Below are 17,161 nucleotides of genomic sequence, written 5' to 3'. Positions count from 1 at the left end.
GCGTTACATAAACGGGTTAGTTAATATAAGCTTGCCGATGTCCGCTAGTGCATTAGAGTAACAGGATCCATTCATGGGACATCCAAAGTAGCCTCATCAGTTTTGAACGGTCCCATCCCTAAACTTTTTTAAATGCCGAGAGTCAGCTAAAAGTTGGGCTTTGTGAAGTTTTCCAGCAGCAACCGTGAAGCTGAACTCTTCCTGCTCTTGCCCAGGCACCAGGAACATTCCCAGACTCACTCCGGCGGCAGCGATTGCAAGTAGAGCAGCACTGAGAATTCCTCAAAAACACCCACTCAAGGGCCACTTCGGCTCCTTCCGGCTCCTGCTGCTCCTGCACTCCTGGACTGGGGACCATTGCGAAATCGTTGCCACATGTAGGCAAGGGATGTGCTGGAAGCTGTCAGGTTTGGAGGTCGCCTTGTGGATAAGCAGGGAACAGTAGCCCAGAAGGATCGCTAGGTCATGTCCTCCTGCGTGCCCTGCAGTGTCATGCTCCGTCAGACAGACGCTACCAGTGTTAAAAGCAGGGAGTATGTGATTAAGGAGCTTTCAGGCTTCTTGAAGAACACCTCCCATAGGAAACTAAGTGCTTCTGAGGGCTAGCAGACAGGTGTTTGCTTTCTCTTTTCCGCAGCCTGGTACCAGGGTGCTGACTAGCACACGAGAAGCTATTTTTCTTATTTGTTCTTCCAAGCTTGACCAGATTAGTCTTCTCATCCAACATGCTGAAAGAAAGTCATTTGTGCAACAGTTCTTAGGGCCAGCCTTTTATTCATCCCTAAACTGTTAACCCAGACCTCACTGGATCTGTATCCCAACCTGCCTGAGAGCCCTGTCTGGGCTGGTAACAAGCACACAAGGAAGAGGTCTAGACATTGCAAATGATGTCATCAGAACTTCTCCATGATTAGAGCTATTTTCATGCTTTCTATGCTTTCTGGCACTGGACCCATTACAGGACCAGCTGGCCCTTTTCCTGGTTCAGCGTTGGACACAAGTTGCCTACAATTTCTAAACACAGGAATCAAATAAGCTACAATCTGGGAAAGGAATATAAGGGTTCCCTCTTCCACCAAGGAAAGATGTCTGTAGAGCTTCTTGGTGAAAATGCCCCCTTTTGGTGTGGCCCTACCATTTTTTTTGTGTAGGAACGAGCCCTTTTTCTCCCTAGACAAGCAGAGCAGGGAGGGTACAAGCCACCAGAAGAATGCAGAGTAGTCCCTGAAGAGCTGTGGCCTGGAAATTAGGCAGAAGATCTCTCGTAGCATTGTTTGCTTTGTATGGCTTCTGGATTTCCCTTTGCTGTAGGGCTTGTGGAGGCTTTTCATTTAGCACAACCAGCAAGGAGCAGCTGGGGCATTGGCCATACCAGTTAGCAGTCCCTGAAATAAAAAGCTCCATACAACCTATTTACGTTGACTGCTTTAGCTGACAGAAATCATGAACTGCGATTTATTTATACTCTTGTCATAAGATGACCACTGCCTCTTCCCAGGCAGCAAGTTATAAAAGAATCATTCAGCAATTTGTTGGCATTTAAGATAGCAAAGTCAGTTAGCTCTAAGCTGATGATGCCAAACTACCACAGAAATGAGATAAAAGTGTATTACAGGCAAGACATTGTCAACTCAAGTTATTATGCTTAAGTGGCAGCTCCAAAATGAACATAGAGGGATCTCAAGCTTTTAAGCTCAAAATTGTGAGGTGGAAAACACATATTCAGCTGCCTAATCCTAGAGACCCATAACTGAAAATCTGCAGGCACCCAGCTTCAACAGGTCCCTGTGGCAGTAGTGGCATCATATTGCTGACCTTATTTCAGATATCTAAGGTCCCTGGGTGGAGGGGAGGTGGTGAATTGGGTTTAGATCCACCTCGCGCGAGTCCTTTCTGCTCACAGGCAGTTTCCAGCTCAGCATGGAAATACTTTTGGACTGTCCTTTGGCAGCACCTAGCCCTCTTCCCTCGTGATACGTTCAGCCTTCTCCCTTAATGCTTTATTCTGGGTTCTGCCACTACTACCCATTACACATACTTAACCTGTGGGCTCTTTTGCTGGATGTATCCTAAGGTTTATTAGTTGCATTGAGTGAACACTATCCCACAAATCCATGTTTTTAGATAACTTTATTTGGCCAGTTTTGTATCTCTCCTTTATTGACTTTTTTTTTGCAAATGATCCCCTGGCAGGCAAAACAACACATTGTATGCATATATTGCAGATTATTCACACCACAATTCACACGCTATTCCAATGGGCCCTAGGGGAAAAAAAAAAAATCTGCTAGAGTAGGATGCTGGGAAACTGTCCTTTATTCACTGTTAACTTCAACGAGGGTGAGGCAGTCCAAGAGGCCGGAGAAAAGTCTTGTGACATGTGCATAACATTCCCTGCTGCTCGCTGGAAAAAATCTGCACTTATTAGAAGGAGTAAGGGATTCCTGACTGATGGAAGAACATGACTCTGCTCTCTGCTGAACTCTTAGCATTGCAACGGTCTGCGTTTGAGAGTCAAAAATAACTCTGTTTCAGAAGTGGTCTGAGACATACATTTCTTACTGCCACCTTATGCTACGTGAGGAACAGGAGATTTCCTTTCTCCCTCGCTTTGGTCTCTCCAATACTGATTTTCCTGAGAAACTAAGGCACATATAATGCCTATTTCCATTTATCCCATCTATCAGACTATTATCAAAGCCATTTAAAGCCATTAATGCTTCTGCTTTTACCATAGCAAACAGCTTACTTCGTGAGCTCATTCATGAAAACTAAATTAATTTTAGAGGCTAATAATGACAGCTACAGCATGTGTTATTTTTACTGAAGGAAAGATGTCTAATTCTAGGCTTACTGGTGATGCTTAGGTACGTGCTGTGCCTGGGCCACAGCCACTGGATGCTAGTGAGGTTCCCCTGATGCCATGCCAGTTTTTCCCCAAGGGAAATTTGTCCCTCTTTTTAGGTATGAGCATCTGCCTAATGTGCTATTTATAACATATTTATTTCACAGAGTCTTGTTTAGAGGTATAATTGCATTCAGAAATGCAGTCAATGGAATGAATACATTTTTGACAGTACTTTAAATGCTTTGGGAATGATAAAAATATGAATAAAGAGATCCCTGAATACACTAATGAAATTAACTCGGCATAAACAAGATCACGTACAAATTCACTGGTTTTGGTGGCATTATTTCTGACTTTGATATTGATACTGCTATAAACAAGAACAGAATCAGGTCCTCGGTGTTTTCCAAAGTTTGGAAGGACACCATGCATAAAACTTAATGCTTTTCAGGCTTTGTAGTTGCGTACACTCGTCTGAATTCTTCTTTTATAATGGCCAAGCCATTAAAAGGAGACCTTTTCTACCCCTCTAGCATGTAGCAGCATTAATAAATCAAGTGATTTCTTGCGGGCCAACGTAAGTTGGCCTGAAAAATCTTTGTATAATATGCAGGTTATGTAGCTGCAATCTTCTTTACCCTAATAATATGCTTCTTTATACTACATATGTAAAAGTTGTTTAAAGAAAACATAAAATCAATATTCTTTTAGAAGACAACTTCTTGGTTGAAAAGATGTAGCAATAGCCATGCATGTAATATAGTTTAACAATCTTAAATATTCCAGACAGGAAAAGTTTTTTGTCAAAGTCTCTGACAGTTTAAACTTTAAAGCTTCAGCAAAACTTTTAAACTTTTAAACTTTGAACCTGTTTGAACTTCATTTGATTTATGAATTATTAAATGTACCACTGAAATTCACCGTCTTTATTTTCATCTAGTAAAGATTTTTTGTTTAAAAGCTACAGATGAAGAGTGGGAACTAAGGAAATGCAGCCTGAGGAGATTATAGCCCTGTTTTATCAGAACAGCATTCCTCTCAGCTGTATAAAACAAAACCCCAGTAAAATATTTAGAAGTGGGAGAGATAAAGGACTAAAACTGGTATATACAAAGGGTGGGGAAAATGAATGCTAAACTGGAAAGCCGGATTAGGCAAGATTTTGAAAATTAGATACCTCTAAATTAATTATTTAACTCTTCCTTCACGTCGTGCTCCGTTTTTTCTGTGTCAGGATTAAGAGAAGGGCAGCACCAGGTTAACAGTGTCTTTAACATGAAGCCGAGGGCAGTGGGAAGGAGGAAGGCATTACTTTAGCAAGTTGCTCTGGAGGAAACAAATCTCTGGAAAGGGAAATGCCCTGAATGGCTCCCGGAGTCCCGTGCCAGACCGCTGGCTGTAATTTATGTCCTGGTTGATGGGGGACCCACTTAAATCATGGCACTGAAACCATATAGGTATAAAATGGAGAAGGTAAGTGGTCGGTGCCTCTGCCGTAGCAGCATTCACACGCTGCTAATCACAGCTCTCAGGTCTCGTCCCAGCGCGGTCTGGGCACCGCACAGGGATCCAGGGTGGGGGGGGTGGGGGGGTGTATGTGTGTGTCTTTCAAAAAGTCTGCCCTAGAAGAGGCACCCAGGGAGCGTGGCGGCAGTCTGTGCAGAGGCAGTGGGTATTTATAGCCTGTGTCTGAATGAGTCTGTACAGATGCAGTTTATCTGGGAGTGTTACATACTGTCTGCGTATTGATGATCCCTTGCTAGCAGGATAAAAGGAGAAATAAATAGAAGACAAACCCGCACGTTTGGTATTTAATGAACTGCAAAAGTCCACTTTGCTGGCTTGCTTTGCGGTGTCCTTAGCAGAGCTAGCCGAGTCCTCGGGGAAGACACCCATCTCCCTGCCAGGAGCAGAGCTGAGCTGGATAACTGCGGGGGGGAGAGGGCAGGACGGCAGCGTGGGCTCTCCTGCTCTCTCCTGCTGGGGTGTGGTATTGCTGCAAAAGCGACGTTCAGCAGCCACTGGGAAACACGGGTTGCTCCAATCCTCCTGTACATCTTCCAGCAACTGTTGTCACAGGGCAATCACATTAATAAAGCCAAAGATAAAAGGGATAAAGCACACAGGGGAAACTGAATGAAACTGGAGCTGCATGAACGCTGAAATACCAAAACTTGGCAAACGTGTAATGTCAACAACATAAGTTACAACTGAGCTTCTGAACTTGCAGCAAAAGAATAGAAGACAAAGGTAAAAATGGGGAAAATTGAGGAAGAGGGTGGCCAGAAACAAGGTACTCCTTGACCTGTGCATGCAGCCTTTATAATAATCCACGCAGCATCCAGTATTGGGTTACACACTGAAAACAAGGTCTTAAATAGGAGAGAAACTAGATATGTGGGTATTTTTCTCTAATAAGGAGCTTTTTGTCTGTCTGTTTCCTTATACCTTGTTCAGGATGATGTCCTCTTACATGAGAAAAGGTGTAGTGATTTTACACGCTTCCAGGTGGAGCAGAAAATCAAGACTATTTGTTGATGAGGTGAACAACACTGGGACACCGCACGTGAGTAGACGCCCTACAGTGTGCCAAAGGATGGGAGAATCAGGAGCCTTAGGAACTGATTAAATCAGAGCACTTCAGTGTATCTGATGTTGAGTTGAGGGTTTTACTGAGGGGTTGCCTTCAAAATAGGGCTACTTGGCATTTTTTTACTCTGGAGTGTATTTGCTTAGAAATCTGAAAAACTGGAAGGCTTATGGATAAGGGGAAATGTAGAGAGCTGCAAAACCCAGCTACGGGACGCTAAATCACAGACAGAGGTCTGGAGACCAGTAACCGCATTGGTTCTGTGAGAGCATTCATGACCGTCATGGTTACAATCACGGAACTGGGCATTTGGCACAAATTTGCTTACATTTCCTAAGCAGAAAAATAATAGCACCATTCTTTTGGAGATGAGTTTGCTCTAGAGGCTTTTCCATAGCAAATGCGTGCATGGACACTGGCTTGGGTAAATTAGGGAAAGCGGTGGACAGCCTACTCCGTAAAGCTACCATGGTCACATCCCCTACGTGGTTGAAACGCAGCACAGTGAGTTGGCGGTGTTTCAGAACTGAGTGACCCTACGTGGTACCAGCCTCCAGCGATGCTATTTTAAACACATCACACATGCTTGAATTCTGAAGACAGCTTCTTGATTTGGGAGAAAATAAAATCATTCAACCTTATCCTGAAAACTAAGTGAATTGGGCAATGCTTATTTCTCTCAATAGCTATTTTCACAGCCACGTGCATGTGGCCATGCGAGAGAACTGACCGGATACGCCACGGCAAGCGTCTCTGGAGCCATTTGTTCCATCGCATTTCACTTGTGCTGTCTCTAGGGATGCACTGAGACAACAGTAAGTCAAAACAGAGAGTGGGTTTAAAATTTGTGTTTTCTGTAGAAGCCAAGAGAGGAAAAAAAATTAAATAAGGCCTGGCCCCAAAGCTCAGGACACTGGCAACCATCTCAGTGTGGAAAAGCAGCTATCCCCCACCCACACAGTCAATGCTCTTATAATGCATCCTATGACCAGGCTCAGATAAAAGGGGCTTTCTGGATGAAATCATCACAGGTTTGTGTATAAACACGTTCCCTCTGATCCCAAACTGCTCTGGGATCGATTTATCTACCAGCAATGCCATTCAAAAAGTGCGCCTGTGAACAGCGATGGAGCCTTCCAAGCTGAGCTGCTTGGAGCAGCAATGCTACTTTAGTTGCATAAGGGTTCATCCGTTCTACAGTAGAGGAACTACTACATGCAGTTTTACCCATAGTGTTATTTTAAAAATAAACCAATTATTGCTTTGGCTTCCCCGCAGCCTTTCTGTTTTGTGCACAGTCTGAAATTTCCATTGGTGCCCTGACCCAGCCAGGGGCTTTGAATCAGCTCCGTAGGAAATAGGTCAGTCCAGAGCAACCTGGTCTGTTGCTAAAAGCAAGCCTGTACTTCAGGAAACAACCAGATTGGGGGAAAAAAAAAAAAAAGAGGAAAGAAAAGGCTTTGCTCTAGGCTTTTCTGTGAAATCTGTGTCAAAACTCAAGGAAACTGTGTACATTGCAGACATTTAAAAAGAACTATTTAACAGTGGAATTTTTGACTCATGGAAATGCATTTTAACGGTTGTTTCCCAGCACAAAGATGGAGGAAAACATGCAGTTGGGGCAGGTAGAGAGTGGCTGCTGCTGGACTCGGCCACTTCAGCTTCTAACACACTTGAGCAGCAGCAGAAACACTGCAGCAGCTTGGAACTAGCAAGGCCAAAAGACTCGGACAATGTGAAAATTTGACTCATAAAGGACTTATTTTTTTTAAGCTCTGAGACCTTTCACCTTCTGTTTCCTTTGCCTTTTATAACCGTGCACGGTCTTCTAGGGACCCCTTCCAGTGCTCCTCGTCCTCGGGAAGCCAGCAGCCCACTGGGCTGTGCCTCCAGGGGAGGGGGTCTCATGTGCCCATAGGGTGCACGGAGGGGCTGAAGGGGTGGGAAAGCAGAGGGACCAGTGGCACCGAGGGCTCCCAGTCCCCAGGGCGCACCAGCCATGTCCCCCACCCAAATATGCCTGAATTTGGCCTTCCAAAGGGTGCGGGGGGGACATGCTGGGAGGGGCAGCGGGGGCCCGCCGGGGGCGGCCAGTCCCTCCTCCCGCAAATTTTGGCCGGATTGCCTCCCCCCTCTCATCCCGCGAAGCATTTGAAATATTTCCACCCTGAAGTGGACCAGTTTCTCCCGCCACTTGTAGTGCTTGGCAAACAGCGGCGGCCCGGCACATCCCGTCCCGTCCCGTCCCGGGCGGGCGGGGTGAAGGTGGGTGCCGGCCCCCCCCCCCCCCCCCCGGCCCCGGCGCCCCCCCGAAGTATGGCGTGGGCGTGCGCCTCCCCCAAGTGTGTGTTTTGGATGAGGCAGCGCATCAGCTGCCTGGTATCAGCGCTGCGGCTCCGGCGGGGCGGGATGGAGGCTGAGCAGAGCCAGGCTCGGGAGGGTCAAGTACAGGTTGCTGCGCAGGAAAGAGCCGGGGGAGGGGAGCCCGGGTCACTCCTCTCTCCCCTGTCTCTCCCTTTCTCTTTTTCCTTTTTTTTTTTTCTTTTTTCTTTTTTTCCCCACCCCCCCACCTTTTTTTTTTTTTTTCCTCGCCCCCTCCCTCCCAGAGAAGGGGATGTTGGGACTATTCCATCAGTGTGGTATGTCTGTGTAAACATCATTAGCTCCTATGAGCTGACACGCTGGAGATTTTCATTTCTTCTTACAAATCGCTCCCTTCCACAATAAAAATACCACGCATATTAGGCTGGATATGTTCGGAGAGAAGATGGAGATGTTTATTCTTGCTGCCTTTGATCTCTCGCAAAGCGAAAAATGGTCTCGGCAGAAGAATACCACCGGAGACAGGAGTGGGCGAGGGTCTCCCCGAGGGCGGCTGGCCATGCCTGTGGGCTGTGGTGTAAGGGCAGGTCCGGTGGCCTCACCACGGGCATGATGCGATGAGCCGGAGGTGGAGGCAGCAGTGCTGTCCTGGGGCACTATCCGGCACTCCTGCCAGGCCAGCTGAGAGGCTCTGGCCTTCAGCGGTGCTCTCCAGAGGAGCCCAGATGGTCTGAGTGAGGCAAGACTCTGAAAAATCTCATCTCCAGAGTACATGTGGGAAAAATCGCTATAATATTTTTTTCTTTTTCTAAATTCTCCGGTCTCTGGGGTGTCTGGCTGCCAGTGAGGTTATTCCACGCAGGGAGCTGAGCACGCGCTCAGCTTGGCCGGGCTCCGCAGAGCAGAGCCCAGCAGAGCCCAGCAAAGCCCAACAGAGCTGAGCCAAGCGTGCTATCTCCCTTGATCCGCTCCTTATCTCTGGGAGCAGTCGTGGCAAGCAGGGAGCTCTGGCAGAGAAACTTCCCTCATCCACTTCCCCCTTCTGTCTGTTTGCCCTGGCAGCAAGACAGCACTTTAGTAACCAACAGATGTCCACACCCTTCTTCTTCCAAAGCCCTCTTCAATTTGGTTGCCTTGATGCCTTGGTAGGTATTACTAGCTTCCCTCTCCTTAGTCGTTTTTGGAGGGAGGATGAAGCTTGGTGGGGTATTCTCCGTGTAGCAACAATAAAACCAGTGAGGTCCCTGCAACTGATTTTAGCATTACAGGTTTGGAGGTAGTCCTTTTTTCACACAAAACATACATAAAAATGGGATAATGTTAAGGGCAAAGGAGTCTGAGAAAGGCAGATCTTTCAAAACAAGACTCTCAGCTGCACTGGGCTTTTCTGCTTTCTGCACCTTGTACTTTGTCCAGCTCACCAGGAGAAGGCAGCAATCTCTGCACGGCTTGTGGGAGTCCTCACAAACCTTTATGGCAAGACTTCAGCCAGTTTTGATAAGTCCTACATCCCAAAGGCAGTTTTGGTCCAGGGACCCACCCAGATCCCAGGCTTTCTCTTTTTGCTTTCAGTAACATTTGCTTTTGTCTCTTTCTTGTGGTGTGTGCGTACTGAGTCATATGAACAGCCAGAGCCCATGTAATCAAGGCTGTTCACGGAGGCCAAGTGCGCGGATGCTGGTGTGGACCCTTTTTTTCCCCAGCCGTCCCCCTCTTGTGTGAGCAGGCAGCCCTGCCGCAGGGCTGCTGTGCTGAGAGGTGCCGGTGCAGTTGCTAACACAAAGCTGGCAAACACCAAATGTCAGTCTTTTCCCCTTCCAAGAGCACGCATGGCGTGTGCTGCAGTGCAAACCCATTAGTCAGACTGCATTGGGTAATCTTTCCTTTTTGTCCTTCGGCATTTGCTTTTTGTACCTCAAACCTCCTTTTATAGATCTCCAGGACGAGGGTGTGGGCTGAAACCTCCTCGCTCCCCGGCCAGTTCCCCCAGTTCATCGGCTCGGTAGCCCAGTAGGGTTGTGTCAGAGCACTCGACTCCTTCCTCCCACTCGCTCTTAGGGTGATTAATCACCCACCCAGGGATCAATCAGTGAGCTTTGTTCATCTGCGATATTGTCTTTTCCCAAGAAAACTGAAGTCATTTGTATCAAAAGCAAGTCCAGAGGGGTTTTTAACAGGTCTCCACACATATATGGTTGTGTGAAGTGGAAAATCCATGGCTGCGAGATAGCAGGGTACTGCTGTGAAGGAGTTTCGCTTTTGATTCTACCTATGTATCTGAAGCTATTTCATGGCCTCCAAGTCCTCCAGTTTAGAGAGACAGCTGGGTAACTAAGGACAGCATTTTGCTTAATAGGTGTCAAAAGTCAGAGGTCAAACGGAGTTATCATTTTTCCAGTGTCTGAGAATCTACCCCTCATTCTTTGAATACATTTATATGCCATGTGATTGCAGTCGAAGGAATGATAGGCCTGGAGCCCAAATCATGACTAAATAGTGAGGAGTTACGAATCAATCCACATTTCCCAGCTAGAGATGAAAAACTGGAGCCTTTCAATCCTCACAGAAAAAAAAATCAAGAAAAAAATTCATCAATTAGGCAGAAAAAGAGAAATTATGAATCCAAATTCTTCACGGAATTCATGTTATTCTTTTTATCCAAATAAGTAAAAATGGAGATCTCAAATGTAGTTCCCTAACTGCAGAGGAGGAAACGCCCATTTCCAAGTTTGGAGGATCTGTCCTCATGCAGCCAAACCTATGATTGCTGTAGTATAAGATTTTCCCAAAGGATAAATGTCATAATTCCAGCATCACTAATATATTAATTATGTAGATAATGCTGAAATTACTAGATTGTATGATTTTAAACCATCTGTTTTATAAGACCAGATGATTTCCTACCCTGCTAGGGCATGCAGACTGACCTTACTAACCTGGGTATTGTACATCCCATATTGGTGTCAGATCGTTCAGCCCACTGAGTGATCCCGCAGGCTGAACGAGCTCACTGCAACAATAAGATGTCAGTTTTTCAGTGCCAGGCATCCATGAATGACATCGTACAGAAACAATGTGCCCTCATGTTTATCACCGGAGCTGCCTGAGTACCTAAAAATTATCTTGAGTAAATAAAAAAGGGGGTTACCTGTGTTCACCATTTTTGTGGCTTCTACATTTATTCAATGTTAATAGCTTAACAAATAGTTAATTAGTAGAAGTCTATACTGAAACAACAAATTTTTTTATGATAGTATTGGTGGAAAGGCAATTTTTAATTCACGTATGCTGACAATTACATAAAAATAAGGCAATAATATTTTTTTTTTCCTAACCTGGGCTCAGTGAAATGAGCTGTAAATCTCTAGCCAGAACTAATGAGATCTAATCTCGGATCTGCAGTAGAATCACATATAAGCAACTGTTTGTTAACATTCATACCGACCAACGTTTCATAAAATCATACAGAAAATAATTTTGAATAAAGGATCTTAAAAATCTCATAACTTGTCTGCTGACAGCTCACAAATACAATAAGCCAGGCCCTCTAGATAAATTATTTGCAATGAATTCTTTGCTTGGATCTAGTTCTCCTCCTCCTCCTCCTCAAGCAGTATTTTTAAAGCGAAGAGTCATGGATTACTTGGATTTTCAGCTCCAGGGATTTGGAAGAAAAAGAGTTTACAAAAATGAGTGCTTCCCCCTCGCCGTCCCCCCCTTTCATTTTGTACATTAATGCAAATTCCAATATAACACGAACATGCCTGCTCTAAACTGTGATTGAACAGGGCTCATCTGTCATTCCTGTCCCTGAGTTAGGAACCGCTGGCTATTTCTCCTGAAAGGGTCACCCATATGAACTCTTCAGGCAGTGGAAAGTCTTGTGGGCAGTCTTATTGTGTTGTCCACAAAGCAAATTGTAGAGAACTAAGAAGGCTTTTCCCAAGGCTAGCTACCAGCACATAGCTTAAGGAACACAAAAATTATGGAACATTCAAAATCTAAAATGGAACATTTTAAATGTGATTTTAAAAAAAACTATATGAATATTTGTCAAATATGAAATATGATTTTTTTTTCTATGGATATATGAAAAACTACAAACTCACATTTAGAAAGTTGCCTTCCAGTGACACATTCCTTCACACCAATGTCAGCTGCAGAGGGGCTGTAGTACCATTTTCCCTTTGTGTTCTTTGAAAATCTTTGGTAATTGCAAAATCACCAGCTATCTTGAAGTTTGCCGCTTATACATTTTATTTTAACGTTTCCTGATTGCAACTATATAAACTGTTTAGTTACAGGATGTTTCTTCCTGGCACTAAGTTATTCCTTATAACTACTGGTTTTGAACTGCTCTTCACATTGTTGTATTTTATAGTGACCCAACAAAAAGCCCAATTTTACCCATGCAAACGGTCCAATGGCTTCACTAAGCTTTGGTAAGATGAACTGCTGAGCATGTCCACCACTGCCAGCCATGCCTACACTGTGATCCCACCTCCCTCTTCTTCCTTTGTGCTGATTCAAGTGGGGGCTGTCCATACGCAGCCCCAATCCTACAACCATGTGTGCTGTAACCCGGAAAGCCAAATCATATGCTGTTTAACAGCTTGCTTGGCACGGCAAGATCAGTGAGAGCATTCATTTATGGACAGAAAACCTTTGCCTTTCCTGTGGCCCTGGATGCTCTAACCTCATGCTCCCTGAGGATGCCCAAGCCTTTGTGTACCCTTGCATCTGCACCAGCTGGCACCCAGATGTGGGGTGCCTCCAGGCTGGGGTCCTCGGTGTTGTGCATCCTGCGGCTGCAGAGCTGGCAGAGGGAGCCCAGGGCAGCGCCGAGCTCTCCTTGCACGGTGCTGCGGCAGCACCACAGACCTATGGGTGCCATGTGAGGTACAGATGCCACTAAGAACAAAAGGACTGAAGGTCTGACTCAGCAGCTGCTGAGGTGCAGCCAAAAGTGGTTAGGAAATGTGTGCTTTGAAGACTCCAAGATGCAATTCCTTCCTAACAGGGAAAGGGACAAAACAATTCAAACTATGTATAGAATTTAAACCCAGAAGAAACTGCGTAGCAAGGCACTGCTAGGCTATATAATATATAGCATCAGCGGCTGCAATCAGCACCTGTGATAATGGCCGTTTATGTTGCTGAAATAGTATCATTGTATTGTATTTACTCAGGAGATATCAAATGCAAACCTTAGGAATATGGTGCGGCATATCTCATTTGTAAGTTAAAAACCCGCAAATAATAGGGAGAGAAAAATTATGCTTTTCCATATCTGCCCAGCAACATCTCAGAGCAACATCTGAGATCAAGTATGTTCTGCTTTAAGCAGGAGGAAATAGTGCAGCCTCTGTAATACTATGGTATTTGCAGATCCAGATGAGACTTTCTTCGTGTTTGCCCGCAGATGCACACAGCCAGTCTGAGTGCTCATCTCTAAGTGGGAAAGCATTCTCTTGCAAGCAGGTCCCTTGAAATGACAGCCACGTATTCCATGCTCAGGGCTCTCTGCAGGCAGCGCATCCTACTAATGTCTGTCGGGCTTTTTTCCTCAAAGACACACCTGCTTACTTGCTCCTACCTTCAAAAGATGCCCAAAAGCCTACTCAAGCACTAATTTCAGTTTGACTTTTTAGTGAATTACTGAATTCACCACTTTGGTGCAATTGCTAAATACAGTTTTCTTCCTACCATTTATGTTTTGTCTTGCCCCTAACTGACCCTCCGCTCTGGTGCCAGACTCATCAGGCTCAGAATTGAAATATAAGGTGGTGGTGTCAGTGCTGATGCTGGCAAAGCTCCTGTGCACTTTGGAGGTGGCGAACAGGTTACTTTTCATTAACATCAGTGGGCAGATCAGTCATTATTTGGGATTGGTGACAGCATTGTCAGAAGTCAGTTTTTTAGGCCCGGGTCTGGGTCTTCTACTCTGAAATGTCTGGCAAGACCCAATCAGTGGTCCAGCAGTTGTTAGACACCCCAGATTTCCCTGTTATACAGTGATAACGGGTACTTTCAGGGCAGGCAGCTCTCAAGCACCTAGAAAAACAGCTGCTGACCTATTCCCTCGCGCGCAGGGGATGCACGGATGCACATGCCTGCGACAGTCCCAGGCAGCACCGCACCTGGCGCTGCTCCAATCCGCAAGACAGTCCTGCCTGGGGAGGTGTGACATCTGATTTAGCTGCCCTGCCAGAGATGGTAAGTTACTCACTGAAACTGCTCCTATCCTCCCCTCTGGGGTGTTGTCTGGGTTGCGGGCTGCAAACACCAGCGCGTGGAGAACTGCTCGGTGATCACCCTTCCACTCCCAAGCTCATCAAACTCTGGGGCCATTGGCTCTGGGGCCATTTCCTACCAAACTGAAAGCTCCTCTTGCTGCTTCACAGCATAGCTCTTAAGTCGCAAATTCCCTCGTGTGTAAGGCAAGCTGGCAAAAAGTGACGTCCGATGGAAGCGTGACGCACTGCTGCTTCCATGGGTGATGTGCCAGAACTGACAGGTGGGAATTTGGACTTAAACTCAGTTTTCACTCATTTTCAGTGACTTCTAGTGCTTTTAATGACTGTTTATTTGACTTGAATTCATCGTTCCCTGGGTTTTCATTTAGAGAGACACAAGAATTACTCGTTCAGGAGAGGACCGACAGGACAGGATAGGTGTTGTTACTAACCGCACTACAGGACAGTGCATTGCAGCCACTTTTCCTCCCTCCTGCATCAGCTTCTCGCTGTGCTTTCAAAGATGGCAAGTTAATGCTTGTTAAAATATTATTTCCTGGTGGTTCCAAATGTTGCTTCCTGGGGAAGAAATACTGAAATTAATTAAAACATTTCTTTAAAAAAGCAAACAACACTTTCAGGCAAATGAACACTAAAATCTGCCACATTCGACTACACAGACAATGGAAAAAGAAATGAAACAAAAGCATATGCTTAATTTTAAGCAAAAAAAGTAGCCCTGTAGAAGGGCTGTAAGCTGTAAACATGATACCTCACACTGTAGCAGTGAAGCCCAGTTCTAAGTGGCTTCTTCGCAAGGAGTATGAATTGCCTCTGCAGTTAGGATTTTTTTTTCTTTTGTTCACAGTGGAGCCCAGACAATAGTCCTCTATCATTAAGTTTTTCTAAATTCTCCCAAACAATTTTATTGCGGGTACAATACAACCTTGAGAGCAGTCCTAGAAGATAACCAAATGTCCAGTTCTCAAAACAAGATTTCAACATGCGTCACCTCCCTCCTTGGATTATTTTGGCCAAGGGTGACAGGATCAACCAGAATTCCAGGTTACAGTTCATTAGTCCATGACAGCTAGATTATGTCTGTCTGCAAGTGCGGCAGTTCTGACCATACGCGTTAGGATCATTTAAACATTTCCTAGGGTACTTATCTTGATGCAATTTTTTTGTGCCTCTGAGCAAGACTAGAAGCAATTAGACCTGAGCTGTAGGTGTAATCAGCTAGCTAAGCAGCTGACAATTTATAAATGATAAATTCTGCCTCAAGTGCAAAATTTCAGATGTGCAAGATAAGATCCTTTTAAGTCAGGATCCTTGGAAATGCACCTGCAGATAGAGCTGGGCTATTTCATATGATTTGTCTTGGTTTTGTGCTAGGCTGTGGAATCAGGAAAAAAAAAAAAAGTGCTTTAAAATCATCGTGAGTTAGTGAAACAAATTATCAAGAGCTCGGGTGATTAGTCACTGGAACACTTTACTCTGGGATATGGTGAATGCTCCAAAGCTTGATGTCGTCAGATCAAGGCTGGACATCTTTCAGGAAGGTTGTGTGTCAGATGAGAGAAGTTATTGAGCTCAGCTTGTGATTATTTGTACATCAGAAGTGGAAATGGCTGACGAGGAACCTGAAAATACGATGAAAATCTGTGAAAGCAGGTTAGTGGGTTCCTTATTTCATCTCTCAGTGTAATAGAACTATTCTGGGCTCAGAAATGAATTGAGTGTTGCCTGAAGAGCAGCTGAGTCAGTACAGCTATCAACTCCCTCTCTCAGCGCTGCATTGGCTCTGTAGTGCTGACAGCAGTAAAAAACTTGTTTATTGATTGTCAATGAAGTATGACTTGAATATGCAGTCTTCAAACAGAGGAGGAAAAAGATGATTTTGCATCATCATTGGTCTGGCTATCACCGCGTGTAGCTGCACTGAGCTGATCCAATTATCTCTTCTGTTGTTGTTGTTAAAGTGAGGTTTTTTTAAGGAAAATGACTCCCATCTTAGAAGAATTAAATATCCTGGAAAAGAAAATGTTGACTCAGACAAGGAGAAGGACTGCTGGAAACATCACAGAAAGTAAATTCTGCCTTTTATTTAACTCTTTCCTCTACATTCCCATGGGAAATGTGCAAAAGATGAGAAGCAAAAATGTATACAAAATACAGAAACTGAAAAAAAGTGAAAATAGAGAAGGGATGTGTGTCATTGAAAGATACCCTGAAATGTTGGAAGACACAAATATTGTACTTTCCGTTCTTCTCAGGCACTATTCTGAAAAAACAATACAAACCCATTTCAGCCTGTTCTAGCAATGACTTTGTAGGATTGACCCCCATGCAGAAAGCCAAAGCAACATCTGTGGTTCAGATAAGACACAACAAGTCCTATTTTGAAGGCAGCCTTTTGCAAAGATGAATTCCACTGTTTAAATAGGTGCAGGCAGCCCTAAGATGAGACAGACATAGTGCCCCATTTTAGCAGCAATGCTATGGTTGAAGATGCTTTTTCCTATTTTTGCGTGCTTATCATGGGTTTGATGTGGGGTCCATTGTGCCAGGTGTAGTGCAAACCATACCAATGGAGCAAAGCTTTGCTTGCAGGTTTTTAATGGCCATTACACTTATAAAATGGAAAAGGTTTATATATATATGTGGAAAGTATGGAAGAAGGACATTTGTCTCTTGTGTCCTTTTCTGTAAGAGCAGGGCAGTCAGTATTCAATGACAGAATAAAAAGCCACAGAGTTAGACAATAGGCGACACATGGATTTTGTTTTAGCTGCTGTGACTCCAAAACTGTATTTCAGAAGTTACTGAATTCTGCCAGACTTAGTGGTTCATGCTGAGAAATGTGCTTGGCACATGGTAAGCGATGTGATTGAGAGTCACACCTCTGGTACCAGGTCTCCAAGCACATCAGCTATCAAAGGCAGACTCATTTCTTCATTTCCCATGTGCAGTCGTTTGAACCAGAATGTGCTTCATACTCCCACTGGGGTATGGTACATCCTCCACCAACTTTATTCTTGCTTTGTAATGATGGAAATGGGTGGGAAAAGTGCAGAATGATAAATAATTGGATCCCTGCGGGACAAGATTACACGAGCAAGATAGAACCCAGGACTCTGCCTCATGGAAAGAAGTGGCCCAGGC

General features: G+C 44.8%; 1 protein-coding gene across 2 annotated transcripts in view; it reads right to left on the bottom strand.

Annotated features, from left to right (window-relative positions):
- The window catches only part of ESCO1 (establishment of sister chromatid cohesion N-acetyltransferase 1), a 318,705-nt gene extending 316,817 nt beyond the window's left edge, over positions 1 to 1,888 (bottom strand). For both annotated transcript variants that reach the window (XR_012833852.1, XM_075744292.1), the window contains exon 1: positions 1,878 to 1,888. The gene's annotated coding sequence lies outside the window, so the exon portion shown is untranslated. The remainder of the gene's footprint in view (positions 1 to 1,877) is intronic.
- Between the last annotated feature and the right edge of the window lie 15,273 nt (positions 1,889 to 17,161).

This window comes from Balearica regulorum, chromosome 2 (assembly GCF_011004875.1).
Source record: "Balearica regulorum gibbericeps isolate bBalReg1 chromosome 2, bBalReg1.pri, whole genome shotgun sequence".
NCBI classification, from domain to species: Eukaryota; Metazoa; Chordata; class Aves; order Gruiformes; family Gruidae; genus Balearica; species Balearica regulorum.
Note: the sequence above shows the minus strand (reverse complement) of the source record. Positions and strands in the feature narration are given on the sequence as shown.